The sequence below is a fragment of the Lepus europaeus genome, chromosome 9 (assembly GCF_033115175.1).
Source record: "Lepus europaeus isolate LE1 chromosome 9, mLepTim1.pri, whole genome shotgun sequence".
Classification (NCBI taxonomy): Eukaryota; Metazoa; Chordata; class Mammalia; order Lagomorpha; family Leporidae; genus Lepus; species Lepus europaeus.
Window position 1 is genome coordinate 49,835,119 of NC_084835.1, and position 23,489 is coordinate 49,858,607.

The 23,489-nt window shown below is 42.8% G+C and overlaps 1 pseudogene; it reads right to left on the reverse strand.

Annotated features, from left to right (window-relative positions):
• Positions 1-253: 253 nt before the first annotated feature.
• On the reverse strand, positions 254-427 carry LOC133767393 (U2 spliceosomal RNA; annotated as a pseudogene).
• Positions 428-23,489: the final 23,062 nt, after the last annotated feature.

The window sequence follows — 23,489 nt, forward strand, 5'->3', positions numbered from 1 at the left end:
TCAATTATTAAAAATGTAAAAACCATCCTATTGTGGATTGAAGGTTGTATCCTCTCTAAATTCATATATTGAAGTTCTTTTTTTTTTTTTGTCCTCGGATAGAGGTCGTATCAGATATTAAACTGATAAGAGTGGCCAGAGAGTGCAGTGGAGGATGGCCCAAGTGCTTGGGCCCTGCACCCCATGGGAGACCAGCATAAGCACCTGGCTCCTGCCATCAGATCAGCGCAGTGCGCCGGCCGCGGCGGCCATTGGAGGGTGAACCAATGGCAAAGGAAGACCTTTCTCTCTGTTTCTCTCTCTCGCTCTCTCTCACTATCCACTCTACTCTGCCTGTCAAAAAATAAAAATAAAAAATAAAAAAATAAAAATAAACTGATAAGAACAGTTACTACACTTGATCTTAGCCAAAAGGCCAAGAAGCGATCCATATGTTGAAGTTCTAATGCCCATGCAATTATGCTCAAAGCATAATTGAAGTTCAATGAGGACAGAAGGGAACAGTACTAATCTGAAAGGTTTGGTGGCTTTACAAAAAGAGAAGAACTTCTTTCTGAAATCCAGGAGGAGTGTCCTCACCAGGAGCCAAATCAACCAGTGCCTTGACCCTGGAATCATAGCTTCCAGAACTGAGAGAAAGTAAATACTTGCCGCATAAGCCATAGAGTCTGTGGTATTTTCCTATGGTGGTATCAGTAGACTAAGACAATTCCAGTAGGAAAGCACATAAACAGTAGGATGGACTTGGCCTGAAAGCCTTGGCCTACCAATGCCTTATCTAATTGCCAGTATTCTATTTTCCATTCTGGACAATTTTTTTACAGATTTTATTTATTTGAGAAGTAGAGTTATAGATAGAGAGGGCAAGAAAGTGAGAAAGGTCTTCCATCCGCTGGTTCACTCCCCAAATGGCCACAAGAGTGGAAAGTTGGCTCATCTGAATCCAGGAGCCACAGGCTTCTTCCAGGTCTCCCACATGGGTGCAGTGGCCCAAGCACTTGGGCCGTCTTCCACTTCTTTCTCAGGCCATTAGCCAAAGAGGAGCAGCCAGGACATGAACTGGCATCCATATGGGTTGCTGGTGTTTCAGGCAGAGGCCTAGCCTACTACGCCACAGTGCTGGTTCTCACCCTGGACAATCTTTAGGGATAATAACTGTTCTTTCATTTCATTTTGTAGTATGAAGATATAGCTTACCTAATTCTATAAACCTGGTCAATGGTTAGAGAGCTTTGAGACAGAGAATTGAGGAGAGGATATGAGAGATTAGGAGGGGTCCAGGAGGGGACACGAGAGGAGAGAAAATGGGACTGAGTTTTCTCTTCCCTCCTGCAAACTCTGGTTCTTGAGGCTGGAACACAGGGAATACTTTCAATGCAAACTATGCCACTGGTGAAATGACGAAATACTGGTTAAAAAATAAGAATGGACTGAAAGCTCTTACTCACAATGTATGACTTCCACTCTCGTCCATCCTTTGCCTCCCAGGCAGCATTCCAGTGTGTCTTGTTATTTTCCAGAGCACAGAAAAACAGGGCTTTTTAAATCAAGCATTTATTTATATTCTTCCTTGACAGCCTTGGCCATATTAAAAAGCCTTGCTGTAGAGATAGTCCAGGCACACTGCCTAGTTTGGATTCCCTGGGGAAATGTCTCATTTTTATTACTTGAGCCCATTTATAAAGGGGTGAATGTATATTGTTTATACACTACATGTGAAGGACGTATCCTTCATATGAATTTAATCATCTGAAGCAACCTCTGAGGATCCTTCAATACTTAAATTTCTTTGTACAACTGACTTAAGAATCCGTATCACTGGTGCTCAGGACAAATATGAAATAAAACCTGTGCTCTTCACGGTGGATACAGCATTTTATCATTTAGCAAAAACCCATCAGCAATACTATAACCCAGAAAATGATTGTTTCTTACATTGCTTTGTCCACAACATTGTGAGAAAAGGATAACAGTTCAATAGACTATGAGCCAAATGAGCTCACTCATTGCTTCACAGCCAATGACAAGTAGTCACTGTTTGGGAGGGAAAAAAACAAGAGAATTCTCTCTGGAGCGTACTAGTTTATCCTCCATTGAACCAACTTACCTGTTTCTTGCTTATAGAGAGCAGGAAGCAATGAATAGTTCTCACCAGCAGTGCACTGTGAGCAGATTATTTTAGCAGCCTTAGAGGGTGTTGGTGGAGGTGGGAGGAGCGGGAGGGGAGTGGAGGCTCCCTTCCCTTCCATCTCTGCAAGCACAGAAACATCTCTCCCTTAGGAAAGCGGGGTGGGTGGGCTCCACTATCTGAAGTTACCTGGATTAGCCAGGCTATGAAAGGAGTCAGTGGTTCTGCTACAAATGATTGCATTTCCTTTTTAAAAAAATTGCTCTTAAAGACTCTGTGAGGTTTTTCTTAACTCAAGGAAGCTAATGGAAAAGCTGCTTCCCATAGGACACATGAAACTTATTTTCTTCTTTTAGCATTTCATCTCAAGAGTACTTTTAAATTTACAAAACAAAAATTGTGACATAGTAATAAAACATCGCTATTTACCTTTCACCCTATTTCTCATATTAGCATATTTGTCCCAATTAGTAAACCACGCCCAGGTTTCCCTAATTTTTAATCCAAACTCCTTTTATTCCTCCTACCTCTCCCAACCTCTTCATCAATATTCTGTGTTCAGGGTGAGCTTTTGTTAATTTTAACTCAAGCATATTAAAAAGAACATGCAGTATTTGTCTATATCTGACTTATTTCACTCGCATCCATTTTTTTCCAAATGACAGAAATTTCATTTTTAATAACTGAATAGTATTCTGTTGTGTATATATACCACATTTTATTTATCCATTTACGTAATGGTGGACGCCTTGTTTGATTCCATGTTTTGACTATTTTGAGCAGTGTTGTGACACACATGATACACAGGTATCTCTTTGATGAGTTCATGTCTTTTGAGTAGATACCCAATAGTAGAATTGCTGGATTATATGGCAGTTCCATTTCTAAATTTTAAAATAAACCTCCATATTGTTTTCATACTTTTTTCCAAGGTGGCTGCACTAATTTACATTCCTACTAAGAGTTACTCTTTCTCCACATCCTTGGCAATATTTGTTAATTTATGTCTTTCTGATAATAGCCATTCTAAATGGTGTGAGCTGATATCTCCTTGTGATTCTGGTTTGGATTTTCCTAGTGGCTATTGATATTGAGCATTTTTCATACACATGTTGACCATCTATATATTAGAACTATGTTTTTAGAGCTGTCTGTTTATTCTTTTGATAACTTTCTATTTAGATATTTTTCCCATCTCTTAACTGGATTGGTGGTTTTGTTTTTGAATTGTTTATATATTCTGGATATTAATTCTCTAATAAATAAGTAACTTGAATATCTTTTTTCCCATTCTGGTTTGAAAGTCTTTCATGCTATTGTGTTTGTGTGTGTTGCTGTGTATAAGCTTCTGAGTTTGATATAATCCCATTGATCTAGTTTTGCTTTTATTGTCTGGATTTTGAGATCTCATTCAAGACCTACATCATTGTGTGCCAGTTTCTACCAGTTTTATAGTTTCAGGTTTCACATTGGAATTTTTGATTCATTGGTAGTTGATCTTTATTTATGGTGAGAGGTAGTGATATAATTTCAGTCTTTTATATATATATATATACATATATGTATGTATATGTATATGTATATGTATATGTATATGTATATGTATCTGTCTAGTTTTGCCATACTACTTGCTGAAAAGACTATCCCTTCTCAAATGTATGTTCTCAATGCATTTGTCAAAAATTATTAGGATACATGTACCTAGATTAATTTCTGGGTTTTCTATTCTGCTCCATTGATACATGTGATGGTTTTTAATGCCAGTACCATGCTGTTTTAATTATGATAATTTTGAAGTATGTGGGGAATTGAGATACTGTGAGGCCTCCAGGTTGATTTATTTTGCCAGAATTATTATATTATTGACTTTGGAAATTTCTTATAGATTTTAAATTTTGTTTCTGTCTCTACAAAGAATATTGTATATTTCAGTAGGAATTGTATTGAATTCGTGGGTTGCATTAGGTAGTATAATTTTTTTTAATTTATTTAATTATTTGAAAGGTGAAGTTACAGAGAAAGAGGGAAAGACAGAGAGAGAGATTTTCCATCCTCTAGTTCATTACCCAAATAATGGCCAGGGCTGAGGCAGGCCAAAGCTTGGAACCTGGAGATTCTTCCAGGTCTCACACATGGGTGCAGGGGCCCAAGCCCCCAGGTGCATTAGCAAGGAGCTGGAGACAAAGTGGGACACCTGGGACTTAAACCAGCACCTATATGGGATGCCAGCTTCACAAGTAGCAGTTAGATCAGCTACTCCACAAGGCTGGCCCTAGCATAGATATTTTAACAATTTAATTCTTCCAATCCATGAACTAGGAATATCTTTCCTTTTTTGTTTGTTCTTAATGATTTTTTCTTCAATGTTTTATAATTTTCATTGTAGAAGTCTTTCACTTATTTGGTTAAATTTAGTCCTAAATGTTTTAGTTTTTTGAATTTTTATCTTGTTTTGGGGATTATGAGATTTCTGTCTTGATTACTCATTCAGTGAGATCATTATTTGTGTATAAAAATGCATTTTTGTATGTTGCTTTTGTACGCTGGTACTCACTGAATAGGATTCGCAGTTTTAACAGATTTCTGATAGAGTTTAGAATTTTCCATGTACATCATCATGTCATCTGTAAATAAGAATATTTTTATTTCCTTCTTTCCAATTTTAATGACCTTTTTCCCTCCTCCCTAATTACTGTTGCTAATGCTTCCAGTACTACATTAAATAAGAGTTATGAACATGTACATTCTTGTCTTTTTCCAGTTCTTAAAGGGAAAAGCTTTTCCCTTACTTAGTATGATATCAGCTGTTAATTTGTCATATACAGTCTTTATAATTTTGAAGTATATTCCTCTATACTTAATTTGTTGAGAGTTTTTGCCATGAAAAGATATTAAATCTTATCAAATGCTTTCTCTATATTTGCTAACATAATTATATGGCTTTGTTTTGCATTCTGTTATGATTTATGACAGTTATTGATTTCCAAATGTTGGACCACCCTTGCATCTCTGGAATAAATATCATTTGATCATGATGTATGATCTTTTTGATGTGGTGCTAGAATTTGCTTGCTAATATTTTAAGAATTTTTGCATTTATGTTCATCAAGGATTTTAATCTGTAATTTTCTTTTTGTATTGTGTCTTATCAGAATGATGCTGACCTTGTAAAAAAGAGTTTCAATATTTGGATATATATATATATATTTGGATATATCATTTTAATGTTTGGATAGCTTAAAAAGCACTGGAGTTAATTCATCTTTAAATGTTTTATAGAATTCAATAGTAAAGCCATCAGGTCTTGAGTTTTTCTTTGATGGGAGATTTTTAATTAGTGCTTCAATCTTGAATCTGGTTAGGTTTTGTATATCCTCCTGATTTAATCTTGATCGGTTTAGGTATTCAAGGGTTTATTCATTTCTTCAAGGTTTTCAAATTTTTTTAGCATATAGCTATTTATGGTAGTTTTGTATGACCCATGTATTTCTTTGGTATCTGTAATAATGTCTTTGTTTAATCTCCAATTCCATTTATTTGAGGTCTCTTTTTTATTATTAGTCTGGCTAAAGGTCTTTTGTTTATCTTCTCAAAAAAAACAGCTTTTCAATTTCCTGGTCTTTTTCATTTTTATTTATAGTTTTGATTTAATTTCTTTATGCTCTGATTTTTATTATTTCTCACCTCCTACTAATTTTGGACTTGATTTGTTCTTGTTTTTCTAAGTCTTTGTGATATATCATCAGATTGTTTATCTGAATCTTTATATTCATTTAATGCAAGCATTTGTTATTATAAATGTCCCTCTTAATACTGCTTTCATGGTATCCCATAGATTTTAAGATGTTGTGTTTTCATTTTCAATTTTTAAAATTTCCTTTTTAATTTATTCAACGATCTGCTGGTCATTCCTTAGCGTACTTGATTTCTATGTATTTGTATATAGTCTATTATTTTGTTAACTTCTAGCTTTATGGCTCTTTGGTCTAGGAAGCTACATGGTTTGATTTCAGTCTTTTCTTGCCTAATATATGGCATATCTTGGAAAATGTTCTATATTCTGATAATAAGCATATATATTTTGTAGCTGTTGGGTAAATTGCCTTCTAAATGACTGTTGGGTCCATTTGCTCAATAGCATGACTCAACATGGGTGTATTTTGGCTGATTTAGATGATTTTCACTGATGATAGTTCATTAAGTCTCCCACTATTACTGTATTGAGGTTTATCTCTCCCTTTAGGTCTAGTAATGTTTACTGTATATATCTGGGTGATCTTATGTTGGGTATGCATATGTTTATGAGAGTTGTATCTTCTTGATGAATTGATCCTTCAACCAAAATATGTCTTTCTTTATCTCTTTTATCTGATATGATTATAGCTACTTCCACTTGTTTTTGGTTTCCATTTGCTCTGCATATCTTTTTCCAGCCCATTAATTTCAGTCTGTGTGTATCTTTCCTGGTGAAGCCTGTTTCTTGTAGGCAGCACCTAGTTGAATTTTACTTTTTATTTTTTAATCCACTTAGTCAATCTATATCTTGTGAATGGTGGGATTTAATCTATTTTAAATTCAAGGTTGAAATTAATTGCTAAGAACTAACTTCTGTCATTTTCTTCATGGGTTAATGATCATTTCTGTTCTGTTAGTGAATTTAGTACTATCACACGCTTTCATGATGTTTACTTCTAACGTAGGATAGGATTCTCTTCAGGATTTCTTGTAAGGCTGATATATATGGTGGTGATGAATTCTCTGTTTTTCCTTGTCTAAGAAATGCTTTATTTATCTTTCACCTTCAATGATAACTTTGCTATATATAGTATTCTTAATTCAAAGAATTTTGTTTTTCTTTCAAGACCCTGAATAAATCATTCCACTCTCTTCTGGCCTATAAGGTTTCTGCTGCAAAGTAGTCTGCTGTTAGTCTACTTGTTTTTTCTGTATATTGAACTTAACATTTTTCCCTTACTATCTTTAATATTTTCTCTTAATTCTTACTTTTGACAATTTGGCTATAATATGCTGTGAAGAAGGTCTTTTTTGGTTGATCTTGGTTGGGTCCCTTGAACTTCCTGTATTGAATGTTCTTTTGTCCTTCAAGACTTGAGAAGTTCTCAACTATTAGTTCATTCAGTAGGTTTTCAACACCTTTTTAGTACTGTTTTCCTTAAGATATCCCAAAATATGAATATTTGTGCACTTGATGGCATTCTATATGTCGCATGAGCTTTCCTCATTCTTCTTAAATTTTTTCTATTTTTTTAGGCAGTATAGTTTTAAGTCTTGTCCTCTAAATCAAAAAATCTGTCTCCATTTGATCTATTCTGCAATTAAAACTCTCAATTGTATTTTTTATTTCATTGATTGAATTTTTCAGCTCCAAAATGTGTTTGATTCTTGTTAATAATTTCTATCTCTTTATTGAATTTTTCATTCATATTGTCTCTGTTTTCCTCATTTATTTAAACTGTCTATATGTATTCTCTTGCAAGTTATTGAGCTCCCTTAGAATCATTATTTTGAATTTTTTTCAGACATTTCATAGACATCCTTCAGATCAGGACCTGTTTCTGCTGAAGTATTTTGTTCTACAGGAGGTATCATTCTTCTTTCCTTTGTCATGTTTCTTGTGTTCTTACCTCGATATTTGCAAGTCTGCTGTAATAGTTCTTTTATTTTATGGAGCAGGTCTTGTTGGAAAAGACTTTTTAGAAGGAAAGTAGGGTGTCACTTGGATTGTTGCTTTGGCTGTGATTCTATGTGAACCCAGAAGTGTAAATGTTCAGTAATTTCTTCATTGATAATCAGTATCAGACTGTCTAAAGGGACCACAGTTATCTAGTTTACAGCAGTTTTTTGAGGCATTTGTATGAGTTTGACATGGGTGTGTGTTTCCAAAGGTGTGTCTCTTTTGTCTCATAAAATTGGATGTCAATCACACTACTGTTTGTGATGGCTATAGCCAAGTTTCTGGTGTTATGATACATAGAGAATGCTTTCCCCTTCCCTGGTCAGTAATACTGAATGATATTGGGGTTTGTGGTACAAAAAGCTATGTCCTTTAGACTGTATGAAGTATATAGAATCTTTCCCAGTTTCTGATGTGTAGGTGAGACTAATGCTGGAGCTTATAACACCAAGTGTCCAAGCTCTGGGAGATGTTAAGGAATGCTTAACCCAGACCCACAGGGTGAATATAGGTTATGCTGAGAATTGTGAAATGGCAGGTGTGGGTCTATAGCACTAGATTGTAGGGGGGTTCTTCTTTGGGTCCCATGAGGTATGCTTCAATGATTCTGAGGAATATGCTGCTCTTAGTCACAGTCCTGGAGCTGGAGCAGTAGATACAGCGGTGTTCTTAAAGGTGAGTACCAGTCATGCTTTGGATCTATCTGTCCCCAGCCTGAAGCAGAGAAATTCAGGTTGGGGCTTCTAAATCTCACAGGTGAGTATGAATTATTCTGGAATTTATATTCACCAGTAGTGACAGTCTCAGAGTTGTAGGGCACAGAAAATACAGTCTCCAGTTCCTATAAGGTATAAAAATGTGATTCTGGGGCTTGTGCTCTCACCCTACAATACCTTATGAGTAAGAGCCACAGAAGGGGCTTCCTCTGGGATCCTACATGGGCTATTGCTCATGACCAGAATCAAGCAGTCAATAGGAACTTCCCTAGATTGCACAGAGCAAGCGTAGTTCCAGGGCTTGTGCCCAGAACTCTGTGGCTGCAGGCTGCACAAGGGCCTGCTTTCTGCCCTGAAAACTGTCCTTTCTGTCTCTGAAGCCTTCTGGCAGCAGAGAGCTGTTTGCTTCCCCCAAGGCTGATAGAATTTAGTAACAGCTCAGGCCCGGCACTTTGAGGGCAGAGGGAGAAAGTGTGTGGGTTCCTACTTTGGGGCAAAATAGTCACTTGAATCACAGTCAGCTGTCAAGACTTGATTGAAAGTCAGTGAGAATTGTGGAATTCTTCCATAGTTAGGGCTGTGCATCTGCAGGAGTGGTCAAGTCGTGACATTTTCTGCTTAACTTTTCCCTGTGAGATGCCATCCCCCTGCACAGGAGCAGGGAAAGCAGATGGCCTTTGTTCCTCTCTCTCTGCTGGTCTTCAGTCTCTGTGCTATTCGCATATTTCATTGCTTCCTTACTGAACTTTCTCTCTCAGTCTTCTCAGTTATAATATTTTATATATAGAATGTGTTCTCTGCATGATGGCATTCCCCACTGCGGAGCCAGGATAAGAGTGGTAGGCAGCTGCAGCAGCACATTCCTCTCTCTCCTAGTTGCAGAATCTCGATGCTCTTTACCTGTTTCTGGGAGGACTTTGAGGAAGAAGAGCTACAGGCCAGGCTCAGGGAGTGTGCCCTTGGTACCCAGCTACCAGTTGGGTCCCCAGAGCAAACCACGCACACAGAGTGCTGAGGTAGATACTGCCAGATTGCCAGTGGAATTGGCCTGGGATCATATAGCCCACAATTTCTCTCTTGTAAAGCAGTAGGAGTGACTACTGGATGTGGAAAGCAAGATCCAGGAGGCTGAGACCATGCTCAGGGTTGTGAAACTAATTTTCACTGGAGCTTCTTCAATGTTAAGATGGGTTTGAGTGATATGAAGTGGGATTAAATCTAAACTGAATAAATGTTTGGAGCAGGATCTCAAAGTACCATATCTCTGTTGTGAGGCAGGATGTTTGCCCAGACTACTATTATCAGATGTTTTTCCCTTATGCAAATCTAACAATGCATTAGAAAGTCCCAGAAAGGGGAATATTGTTCTCAGCCTGCCCTGTGACTTCTACTTCCAATAAAAACTAATAAATGGTGAAAGGAGAAAAACTCCACACTAGCAACTTAAGGATATGTGAAGTATCTGCTCAGGTACATATTTCTACGTGAATGGCAACTTGGGCTGAAGTTATAAGAGATACTGACATTTTAGTTATAAACGCAATACTCAACAAAACAAAGAGAAACATGAGCTATGGTACAACCAACAGAAATGGGAGAACCATGGAAGCCTATGTGGATGGATTTCTAGGATCTACTATTAATGTAGTAAAATTAAAATAATACATACACAGAAAGATGAAGTTGAGTATGTATGATAGGATCCCACATATATACTGCATTTTGTTTAAATATATTCAAAGACATGGGGATATATTTAGAACACATCATTGCATGTTTAAATAACTATCAACTCCTAAAGTAATTAATAAAATTAATCTATATTTAATTATACAAATATATTCATTTTCATGGTGTAATATCTTACACTCTTTTTTCAAAATTTAACTTGTTCATTTGAAAGACAGGGTGGCACAGAGAGCCCAAGAGAAAAAAATCTTCCATCTGCTGGTTCACTCCCCAAATGGCTCTTACAGTCATGGCTATGCTAGCCTGAAACTTGGGGCCAGGAGCTCTATCCTTTTTTTCCCACATGGCAAGATACCAGGTGTCTGGGCCATCTTCCTCTGACTTTCCATGCATATTAGTAGGGAGCTAGATTGGGAGTGGAGCATCCAGTCCTCAAACCTGTGCTCTGTTGTAGGATGCTAACACTGCAGGCAAGAGCTTAACCTGCTGCACTACATTGCCAGCCCCTACCTTTTACACTCTAATGTGTATAGTATAGACAGAGTTTTTACATCTAATACAGTTGATAGTTGGCTGGTCTTGAAGAACAGGAGTAGGGTGTGTCTCTGTGAGTGTGTACTCAGTAGCTTTGGGGCATCAACTTGAGATGGAATGCAGTGGGCAAAGTTGGAAGTTTTTACATTTCAGTCTAGACGTTAATGAATTATTTGATTTTACCTCGAATATGGATTTATTTATGAAAAAAATCACACAGAAATTTTTTTTAAAAAAGTACGATCCCTGCTCACGTGATGTTCTTAATAGAATTCCTAGGAGGAAAGGAATTTGCATCCAAATGGAGCTTGTCTCACAGCATGAGCTGGAGAAGAGGAGAGGTCCTTTCCTACCTCCAAGAAATCCCAGAAAATTGCTTTCAAGACTAGAATATAGAGCCAGCGCCGCAGCTCACTAGGCTAATCCTCCAACTTGCGGTGCCGGCACACCAGTTCTAGTCCCGGTCGGGGCGCCGGATTCTGTCCTGGTTGCCCCTCTTCCAGGCCAGCTCTCTGCTGTGGCCAGGGAGTGCAGTGGAGGATGGCCCAAGTGCTTGGGCCCTGCACCCACATGGGAGACCAGGAGAAGCACCTGGCTCCTGGCTTCGGATCAGCGCAGTGTGCCAGCTGCAGCACGCCGGCTGCGGCGGCCATTGGAGGGTGAACCAACAGCAAAAGGAAGACCTTTCTCTCTGTCTCTCTCTCTCACTGTCCACTCTGCCTGTCAAAAATAAAAAAAAATAGTAATTATGATTTTATTCTCTATGAACAGTTGAAGATTATTTTTTCTAACCATAGATCTCAAACACTGTTGGATATATTATTCTAAAAATAAAATTTAAATTCTTAATGTGTAGGAGAAATGCTCAGTGTTTTGGGAAAACATTTAGCTTTCTTTGAGTTAAATGAAATATCTGAAGTTTTTTTTTGTTTTTCTTTTATTTTCATGGTTCTGGATAAATGTATTTCAATTTTGTACATGTAGTTATAAGGATATAAACCCCATTCAAACCTGTTAAATTTAAATTAAATACTAATGACTTTAGGAATCGTAATAGCTAACTCTGGCAGAAAACATCCTTTGCGATTGTATATTAGAACACCATAACCTGATTGCAAGCTCTAAATCACAATCTCCCATTCCTTTTGCCTTAATTGACACAGAGAATATTAAGGGTCTCTAAGTCGTTGATGCTAAATCAGTGAACCATGTTTTTTCTCAGCTTAATAATTAAAAACATTTCAAATGCCAAAGTTAGTTTTGTGGATCCTAAGTGGGAAACCATTCAGTGGTAATCAGACCTTGCTTAGCTATGTAAAAAACAATTTCCACTTAGTCATTTTAGTTATGACCGTAAGGTGTAATTCATCAAAAGCACAATGAGAGGTTATCAAACTCTCATTTTGGTAAAAGAAAGAGGAACATTACCCTCAAGAGATAAATCTTTCATTAAACTTTACAAAGACCTTAAGCAGTCTCAACCCCATTTATCATTTTTGGTCTTTTAGAAAGCAACAGCTGCCTGTACTCAGAAAACAGCACAGGGCACACAACTAAAATCAGTGCTGATGGCCAGCAGAATGGATGAAACGTCTGTCCCATTTTTTACATGCTCATTCACCTTAGAAAAGTGCTCGGCGCCGTCCTCGTCCAGCAAGAGACAGAGACCGAACACTTTGCACGGGGTTCCTTTATTGCTCGGCAAGCAGGAGATCCAGCTTCGATCTCTTCTGGGCAGGAACTTCCCTTACACCCGCGTAGCAAGGGTTTATATGCACAATACACGTCACAAATCAGGTGATAGGCTAGAAGCGCGGGGATAGGACAATCTCGTGGCAAGGCGGGAAGGAGCGAGCTAGAGCGGGAAATCTAAGGCGGGAAGGAGCGAGCAAGAGCGGGAACTCCCTGAGATGAGGAAGAACCCGGAAGCAGGGAGTCGGCGCCATCTTAGGGGCACGGTTCCTCCGGTCTGGTTCCCTACATCTCCCTCCTTTTGTTTTTGCACAAATCACATCCCCGACGGCCCTGGCTCATGAGGGCCGGGAGAATATTTACTAGGCAGAGAGTAGAGGTGCATACCCAGCGTGCTTGTGATCCGTTAGTTACGGAACTTCAAGGGCCTGGCCACAACCCCTGATGTCTCCGTTAGGGATCAGTTTTTATTCCCTTTTGCTGGGGCAGGCTGGGAATTGAACCTGCATGCATATGCATATGCTCTCCCAGGACCCCCGGAACCCCCGGGTGGACTCCTGCTGCAGTACCTTTGGTCTCGCATACCCAGTTTTCGCTCCCCGTCAGGGATGGGTGATACAGCCCAATGAATGAGAGGGGGAACAAGACAACTCGAGGAAGGTGTGTGCCTGATGGAGGCATTGTCCATATGTGAGGCGTGAGTAGGGATGGGGGGACGAGGGTTTTAATCGCTGGTATGGACCCGGTCATAAGTCATGCGAGCCAGCATGGCATATGCATCCGGATCACGGTGATGGAGAGCAGCATACGCTGCCGCGCGGAACTGATGTCTGACGCTCTCCAACTTGTTGTTGATGAAGGAGCTCACCCAGCGAAGTACACAGGGACCTATGGACAACAATAGGAACAGAGATATTAACGGTCCCAGGAAAGGGAGAAGGTAAGGAAGGAATCCGTTCCAGGCGCTCCAGAGCGGGTTTTCATATAGTTCTTTGCGTCTTTTTTCTAGGGATTCTTGTAATTTTTTTTTTTTTTTCACTTTTTTTTTTTTTTTTTTTTTTTTTTTTTTTTTTTTTTTTTACTCGATCTCGGACCACTCCAGACTTGTTGGTGTAGAAACAGCAGCGTTCCTGTAAAGCAAGACAGACACCTCCCTTCTCCACGGTTAAAAGATCCAGGCCACGCCTATTTTGCAGGACCACTTCTGCGAGGGAGTCTATTTGATCTTGAATTTCCTGGAGGGACTGACCTACGGCTTCCATGTCACTAATCATTTGATGTGCAAGTTTGGTATACTTATCCAAGGAAACTCCTAATCCCGCCGTACCAGTACCCACGGCGGTAGCGATGCCAAGGCCTACTAACAAGGGTACCATGTGGACCGCTCGCTTTGTACGAACAGGCCAGGTATCCAAGGCGGGTATGGGGATCGGCTGGTCTCCCGGAATGATCTCTATGTCTGGGAGAATGATGGCAAGAGCACAGATCCCAGTCCAATTAAAGGGAAGCGCGGAGTAGGCATGAGATCCGCAAACCAGCACGTGGCCAGGGGGAGCACATCTTTGAGACGGACTGACGGTTAGTACTTCGTAGTTGCATAGTGACAGGGAAATTCCTACTGGAACAGCGTCTGTAGAGTTCAAATTGGTAGTAATGCAGGAGGCATTCAGAGGAGAAGATACTTGTACAGGGAAAGGAGGAGTGGCAGAACAATTGTCAGTGGTAAGATTAAGAAGGGAAGAATTTAAGACAGGAATCGCTAGCGGGTAAGGTGTCCCTAGGGCCAAGCACAACCAACAATCCTGAGCCAAGCTGGGGGCGGTTAGATTTAATGCCCTGTGAGTAGCCTCAAGAATATCCTGAGTTTGTGGATCAAGGGCCACAGAATGAGGTCGAGGCCTGACCAAGGGGTGATACAGCAAAGGAGAAGGAGAAAAGAGGGTTTTCCAACGCTTTGTTAGCTGTTGGTGGCGGAGCTGGTCCTGTGGGCCTCCGCCATCAGAGATATGCACGGGTGCCGTAGTGCGCCAGCACGCCCACTGTCCAGGCGTACCAACACAGGGGGCTGAGAGGTAGGGGGATGAATGGACTACCTGTGGCAAATGGTCAGGACTAGAGGACCTGCGAGTACTTTGTAACTGGGTGGCATAGTACGACTGACCGCCAGAAGTGCATTGGAAGTATGAGGAATCGCAAGAGCTGTGCATGGATTCTTGAAAGGTCGAGCAAGGACAGGAGTGGTTTTTGCTATGGGGATCAGAAACGCGGGGTTTGGGCACACATATGTAGCCGCGTGGTAGGCCGGGGATCCCCTGGAGGGGCAGATATGCAGTTTTGTCCCCACAATCAGCTGTGGCGATGTGAGTACGCTGCAGTACGGTGTTGCTGGTCCCCCCCTTGCAGTCGCAAGGGTTGCCTACGTTCTGCAGTAAAGCAGTGGGGTTGGAGTTAAAGCCCGCATAAGAGCCAGGGAGCAAAGCCGCTGCCAGTATGAAGAAGCGGAAGGGGTGCATCTCACGTCTCGTTGTTTTGTTGCAATTTGTCGTCCTGTGAGAGCGTGGTAATCTCGGTTATCTCGGGGGAGATGTCGTCCGTAGGTGATAGAGGTGTATCTTGCGGCGGCGGGGCTGTTTTTCTGACCAATCTTTCCGGTATCCAGAGAGGTTCTCTTCCAGATTCCTGTGGGAAGACACAGACCGCGCCTCGGTTCCAGCATAATACCGGATCCGGGCCGTACCACTTTCCCGTGAGGACATCTTTCCAACGGACATAGCCTCGTGAAGATGGCTCCTTTAACATGTGTCTCTCAGCGGGGGACATAGAATGATCTGTCAAATTCAAAAAGTTTATAGTAAACAGTGCAAGGGAGAGGCGCATTCGAGGGGTTTTGCCCGTGGCAATTCCCTCCTTTTGTTTTAAGAGAAAAGCCTTGAGGGTTCGATGAGCCCTTTCAATTATGGCCTGTCCCTGAGGGTTATAAGGGATTCCAGTTTTATGTTGTACCTGCATACGGGTGCAGAAATCTTGGAATGATTTACTTGTGTATGCAGGACCATTATCTGTTTTTAAAGTTTTTGGTTTGCCCCAGGCTGCCCATGCAGCAAGGCAGTGATTAATGACATGGGTGGTACGCTCACCCGTCTCCAGAGAAGCAAAAATTACTTGGGAACAGGTGTCAACTGACACATGAACATACTTTAAGGTCCCAAACTCGGATATGTGGGTGACATCCATCTGCCAGATATGTCCTGGTAGTAATCCTCGGGGATTAACCCCCACCGAAGGCACAGGGGTTAAAGTAGGGCATGCGGCACAATGGCGAACAATATCGCGAGCGGCAGCACGAGAAAGACCGAATTTGGCGGCAAGGGTTTTTGCGTTTACATGGAACTCTGAATGAAACTGGATAGCCTGCTCTTCTGGGGAAGAAAATTGGAGTATCCAAATGGGGCGTGTGGCTTGATCAGCTATAGCATTGCCTGTGGTCATGGGTCCAGGTAAGGAAGAATGAGCTCTAATATGAGTAATAAAGAAAGGAGCAGACCGATTTCAAATAGATTTTTGCAGGGTGAGGAAAACTGTCGCTACGGAGGATGAAGAATTGACTAGTCCTGCGGCCTCAAGGATAGACACAGAATTAACCACATAGCGTGAATCAGACACAATATTGACAGGTCCGGGGAAATCAGAGAAGACTTGGTTAACTATAAGAAGTTCAGTTACCTGGGGGGAGTTAGTAGCGAATTGGAATGTTTTTGGCACAGATCCTGAAACAACATATGCACCGACTCCTGTTTTAGAACCGTCGGTATACACTACTGGGGCTCCCTGTAAGGGCTTTTGGGATGTGGACTTTGGAAAAATAACTGGGTGAGACTGAACAAAGGTTAGCAAAGGATCAGAGGGTGTTCTGTTTGTAATAGTTGCGGAAGTGGAGCAGACTAAAACCGCCCAAGCATCAGTACAAGCGATTAGCACACGTACCTGTTCCATGGAATAGGGGACAACAATGGTGGATGGTTCGCGTCCAAAATGTTGGATAGCCCTCTGAATGGCTAGGAGAGTTATCTCCGCCACTGCCACGGGATAGTAACTAATAGATCTAGTAGATGACATTGAGGGATGGATCCAGAGGAGAGGCCCATCCTGCCATAGGACCGCGGTGGGCTGTTTAAGGGTGTCGAGGACCCAAAGAGTAAGGTCTCCCGCAGGGTCCCAACGTTTTAGGGCAGCTTTACTAAGGGCATCGTTGACAATTGACAGTGCTTGTTTGGCCTCAGAGGTGAAGGTTCGGGGGGAAGCAAGATCCGGGTCTCCTTTAAGTATATTAAAGAGGGGCTGCAATGCAGCATTAGGAATGTTAAGGTAGTGCCTAATCCAATTGATATCCCCTAAAAGTTTTTGTAAGTCATTTAGAGTGGAGATAGCATTGATTTTTATTTGAATTTTTTGAGGTCTAATTTGAGTAGGGGCGACTATAGCCCCAAGATAAGAAACTACAGACGACAATTGCACCTTATTAGGTGCAATATGCAGCCCTGCCCCTTCCAGCACTTGTTGGAGTGTACTGTATAAGGCCAGGAGCCTCTCTGCTGTGGGGGCTGCACACAGTAGGTCGTCCATATAATGTAGGCACCTGCAGTCGGAATATCGGTCTCTAAGAGGTTTTAGTACTTGGGCTACATAGACTTGACACATGGTGGGGCTATTAGTCATACCCTGAGGCAAGACTGTCCACTCCCAACGCTTGTCCGGTTGTTCCTGGTTCTGGGTGGGGACAGTAAAAGCAAAACGTGGGGTATCCTTTTTGTCCAATGGAATGGAAAAGAAACAATCCTTAAGATCTATTACAATAACAGGCCATTGGTTGGGAAGTGCCGAAAGCAGAGGAAGACCACGTTGCACAGGGCCCATAGGCTGCATCTGTGCGTTGACTGCCCTAAGATCATGTAAGAGTCTCCATTGACCTAATTTTTTGCGGATGGCAAAAATAGGCGTATTCCATGGAGAGGTGGATGGGATCAAATGACCAGCGTTGACCTGCTCCAAGACCAGAGTGTTGACTGCCTCCAGTTTCTCCTGAGATAGGGGCCACTGTGGAACCCAGACGGGTACGTCCGTTAGCCACGAGATGGGTAAAGGCTCCACTGGTTTAGGAGGCGAAACAGTGACCCCTAGGAAAAACCCAGGCCAACTTTACTTGGTCTTTGTTTTGGCTCAATGGGGGAAGGGTGGCCCTGGAGCTGGACACCGAGTCCCTTGCCTGGGACGTAACCCATATTTTGTAGCATAGATCGTACTGCAGGGGAAGTGGTGACCAAAGCAACATCCATTTCGGCCAGGACGTCTCTCCCCCAAAGGGAAATGGGTAGAGGTAAAATGAATGGAGAAAACTGTCCTCTATGACCCTCGCTATCCTGCCATGACAACAAGGCTGCACTGATTTTTGGGAAATGAGCAAAACCAAGTCCTTGCAAGGTTTGTTCCGCCACATTTGTAGGCCATGTACTAGGCCAGTCCTTTGTTGCTATAATGGATTTGTCGGCTCCTGTGTCTAAAAGTCCCTTAATGTCCTTGCCATTAATCTGCAACACTAAAGTGGGACGTTCATTTAAAAGCATATGTAAGCCGGTAAAATTAATGCCAGAGGACCCAAAGTTACCAGTGCCGCGAACGTGGTTTTTAGCTGGGATTAAAGAGTGAAGACTGGGCAGTAATAACATTTGTGCGATACGGTCTCCAGGATTGATTACTAAAGGTCCCTGAGGGGCCTGAACCATGATCTTTACTTTACCAGTGAAATCAGAGTCAACTACCCCGGGGATCACAGCTAGCCCTCGGAGGGCGGCGGAGGACCGACCCAACACTAATCCAACCGAATCCGGGGGCAGAGGACCGGAGCAGTCGCTCTCCACTAATTGTACCCCCATCTCCGGAGTTAAGAGGAGAGGGGAGGTGGCGCGGAGGTCCAGGCCTGCGGACCCGTGAGTGGCACGGGCTGAGGGTGCACTGGGTGTAGCGCAGACACGGGAGGTGGAACCTGAGAGTAGATTTGATTTTGGGGGCTCCTCGCTGGGTTGGGGAGCCCCCTCTGGCCGTTTTTTGGCCCCTGGGCGCTACCTGTAAGTGGGTTGCCATCGATATCGAAAGCAGAACGGCATACCTCTGCCCTATGAGGGCCCTTGCGGCAACGGCGACAAGGCTCTATGCCTGAAGGCTGTGCCGTGGAATACCCATGGCTGAGATTGGGGCAATCGCGTTTTCTGTGACCCGGTTGATGACATTGGAAGCAAAGTCCTGAAGATATGGGGGGTCGGGTCGATTTAGATTTTGGACTGTTTTCTTTGACTTTTGCCAGCATCGCAGCTAGGCCCGCATTAGTAAGTGGCCCACCGGTATCTCTGCAGTATTTTAACCAGGAGTCCAGAGATTTATGTCTATATTGTCGAAGAATGTTTTTGCACTCTTTATTAGCCTGCTCAAAAATAATTTGTTTGACCAGTGGCTGAACGTCAACCTCGGAAGGGAAAATACGCGACGCAGCCTCAAGTATGCGAGCGACAAAATCAGCGAAGGGTTCGGCCGTGCCCTGAACGATCTTGGTGAGGTGGCTAGCTGAGTCACTTGGATTGGACGCCTGCCTCCACGCACGTTGGGCACAGTTGGAAATTTGCCTGTATACTTGTCTAGGGAATTGGGTCTGGTCAGCCTGATAAGGTCCACGCCCTAAAAGCATATCAGCATTCCACGTAGGGTGGCCGTCCTCAGCATTTTCATCTGCCTGGTCATGACAGCACTCTGTATTCATAGATTGCCACAAAAGAAAGCCGCCTGGACTTAAACAGGCCCGAGCCAATTGGGTCCAGTCGCTAGGTGTTAAAATGGACTGGCCGACTGATTCAAGGAGTGACAATGTGAATGGGGCTGTGGGTCCATAGTCATGGACCGCAGCCTTAAGTTGTTTTAATACTGTCATGTCCAATGGTTCGTGCCGGGCCTCTCGCGTGCCCAAAGCCAAAACAGGGTAAGCCTGAGCGGGGGCAGCGGGAGCGCCAGTTCGCAACTGTTTCCAGGCTTGTTGATGAAACTGTCTGCCTGAAAAAGGTGGCACATTTGGGACGTTTAATGGCCATGGCGGCACGGGTGTTAGATGGGGCTGAGGCACGCCTACATGACCGCCAGTAGGAGGCGCTGCGTCTTTAATCTGATGGGCGGGCACGACATCGATAGGAGGAGCCGTAGGCACTAGAGGGCGTAAACAGGCATCTTTTAACTTTTGCCGCAGCTGCGCATACGTAGGAGGCGGGGATTTAGGATCGCCGTCCCCTTCCCCCTCAGACTCAGAGGAGGCGGAGCCACATTCGGAGCCTGAGGCCAGTGAGGAAGTCTGGCATCCCGTGTCCTTAAATTGTATGAGGTCCCGGGCGCCGTCCGAGCTCTGAGAACGAACTTCCTCGAGAGCCTCGCGAACCGCCGTAAGAGTCGGGCGGTCCGCTCCCACCGACCTCTCCTCTTGGAGGCACGCCCGCAGTAGTTCCCATAAGGGGAGAACAACGGGGTCGATATCGGGTTCCTGGGGATCGTTAACTGTGCGCCGGAGATCCTTTCCTAATTTCTCCCAAGACTCAAGAGTTATTTGGCCCTCGTGGGTGAGCCACGGCGCAAAGAAATCAACACTTCCAAGGAACCTGACAAGTGTGGTCTTAGAAACCTTAATCCCTTTGCTACGCAATAATGCTTTTAACGGATTAAGCAACATTGAATGGCTAGATGAATTTCCCATTTTCAGTTTAAAGCGGGAAGACACGTCCGCTATCTTATTTTCAGTTTAAAGCGGGGGAACAAGTCTGCTATTCTTTCAGTTTAAAGCGGGGAAACAAGTCTGCTATTCTTTCAGTTTAAAGCGGGGAAACAAGTCTGCTATTCTTTCAGTTTAAAGCGGGGAAACAAGTCTGCTATTCTTTCAGTTTAAAGCGGGGAAACACGTCCGCTATTCTTTCAGTTTAAAGCGGGGAAACACGTCCGCTATCTTAGGGTGCGTCCACCCTCCAACCACGAGATATACCTCACTCGCGGGGCCCAGATGGTAAGACTGACCTCGCTTACCTTCTACTTACCGGGCAACGTAGAGGAAGTTCCCCGTACGGGCCACCAGCTGCTCGGCGCCGTCCTCGTCCAGCAAGAGACAGAGACCGAACACTTTGCACGGGGTTCCTTTATTGCTCGGCAAGCAGGAGATCCAGCTTCGATCTCTTCTGGGCAGGAACTTCCCTTACACCCGCGTAGCAAGGGTTTATATGCACAATACACGTCACAAATCAGGTGATAGGCTAGAAGCGCGGGGATAGGACAATCTCGTGGCAAGGCGGGAAGGAGCGAGCTAGAGCGGGAAATCTAAGGCGGGAAGGAGCGAGCAAGAGCGGGAACTCCCTGAGATGAGGAAGAACCCGGAAGCAGGGAGTCGGCGCCATCTTAGGGGCACGGTTCCTCCGGTCTGGTTCCCTACAGAAAAGCATTTTAAAATCAGCTATGCCTGCATCAAATTTTGCTATTGCACTGAATTATTTAAAAATGGTAACTTTTGGCCGGCGCCATGGCTCAACAGGCTAATCCTCCACCTTGCGGCGCCGGCACACCGGGTTCTAGTCCCGGTCGGGGCACCGATCCTGTCCTGGTTGCCCCTCTTCCAGGCCAGCTCTCTGCTGTGGCCAGGGAGTGCAGTGGAGGATGGCCCAAGTGTTTGGGCTCTGCACCCCATGGGAGACCAGGATAAGCACCTGGCTCCTGCCATCAGAACAGCGCGGTGCGCCGGCCGCAGCGCGCTACCGTGGCAGCCATTGGAGGGTGAACCAACGGCAAAAGGAAGACCTTTCTCTCTGTCTCTCTCTCACTGTCCACTCTGCCTGTCAAAAAAAAAAAAAATGGTAACTTTTTTTGAACTATAATGAAAACTTCTTTACCACAGAAATATAATTTTGAGAGCAAGGAAGACCCAGTTTCTATTATATTCTTATAAAAATCATCTTTCTTGATGTTAGCATTATTATAACTTATAAAATGTCCATTTCATACTTTTGTTTACTCAGACAAGTAATCTCTTACGTTGACAGTCCTTCCAAGTTTTTTTTTTAATGAAGTATCATCACCATCTGAGATTATCTTGTTTTTTGTATTTATGTGGTTTAAAAAATTAAATTTATTTACTTATTTGAGATACAGAGAGAAAGTGAGCTCCAATCTACTGGTTTACTCCCCAAATGCCTGAAATTGTTGGTACTGAGAGGTGGATGATGGCAGAGTTGGGAGTCAGGAACTCAATCTAGGTCCCCCACATGGTGTCAGAAAATTAATCATCTGAGTCACTACTACTGGCTCCCAGGGTCAGCATCATCAGGAACTAGAGCTGAGCTGGAAATGAGAACCAAACCCAAAATCCTCTGCTGGTGGAATGCAAGTATCCCAACCAGTGTCTTAACCACTAGACCAAATACCCCCTCCTCTTTGTGTATTTCTTAATATTTCTTGCACTCTGGAATATAAAATCCTTAAGACTTAAATATCAAGACCATAAATATTCATAATTTGGTAGATTTTATAGACTTAAATGTAAGGGCCATGTAATGGAAAATGTACTTTAAAAATCCAATTGAATATTAACTTAGAATTTAAACATCATTTATATTACTTATCTACTCTTTGCTAGGAATGACCACACTAGGCACTGGAACTTAAGGCCGAAAAGTAAGAGGTTTTATTCTTGAAGAAATCATTGGTGAAACTTTAAGAAATGTACATAAAAGATCACAAATTAATGAGATAAAAATGGCTCTGACAACAGCAAGTGATGTTATGGGGAAATAGAGAGTGCATGTGGGTCAGACCTATCAGGGATGGCTTATGGATAAAGTGGCACTTCAGCCGAAACAGGAAGCACAAGCATGAGGGAATGAGTAAAGAATTGGAAGTAAAAAGACTTTCAATCAAAATTTTCATTCACAAAATTCAGGCCGGCGCCGTGGCTTAACAGGCTAATCTTCCACCTTGTGGTGCCGGCACACAGGGTTCTAGTCCCGGTTGGGGCGCCGGATTCTATCCCGGTTGCCCTTCTTCCAGGCCAGCTCTCTGCTATGGCCCAGGAAGGCAGTGGAGGATGGCCCAAGTGCTTGGGCCCTGCACCTGCATGGGAGACCAGGAGAAGCACCTGGCTCCTGGCTTTGGATCAGCGAGATGCACCGGCCGCAGCGGCCATTGGAGGGTGAACCAATGGCAAAAAAAGGAAGACCTTTCTCTCTGTGTCTCTCTCTCACTATCCACTCTGCCTGTCAAAAAAAGAAAATTCAGCAGTAAATGAGAGGATAACAAAGTGACAATGACAAGGGAAAAAAGAAGTACAGTCTGGAGAGTAAAGGGCTTTGTATACTCTGGATATATGTTTAGACTCCATACCGAAGATTACAAGAGTCCTTAAATAATTTTTTTTAATTTTTTTATTTGAAAGGCATAGAGAGAGAAAAAGAAGAAAAGGAATGAATGTAGGGAGAAGGAATGAAGGAAGGAAGAAAGAAAGGAAGGAAGAGAGGGAGGGAAAAAGATAATCTTCCATCCACTGACTCATTCCACAGATACCCACAACAGCTGGTACTGGCCCAAGACAAAGTCAGGAACATGGAACTCAATCTGTGTTTCCACAAGGGTAGCAGGGACCAACTACACCTGCTGCTCCCAGTGTGCACATTAGCAAAAATCTGGAAACATGACTCGAACCTAGCCTCTGTGATATAGGATGCAAGCATCCCAAAAACATCTTAATTGCTATGCCAAATATCCTCCCTTAAGGACATTGGCATTTTAGAAAATGATACCAAAGCCAGATAAAGAAAACTAAAATCTAATACCATGTTGAATACTGAAGCAAAAAGCTTCAATGGATACTAGCAAACTGAATTCAACAATATATAGAAAGTATAATACATCAAGATCAAGCGGGATTTATCCCTGGAATGCAAGGATGGTTCAACAAATATAAACCTATATA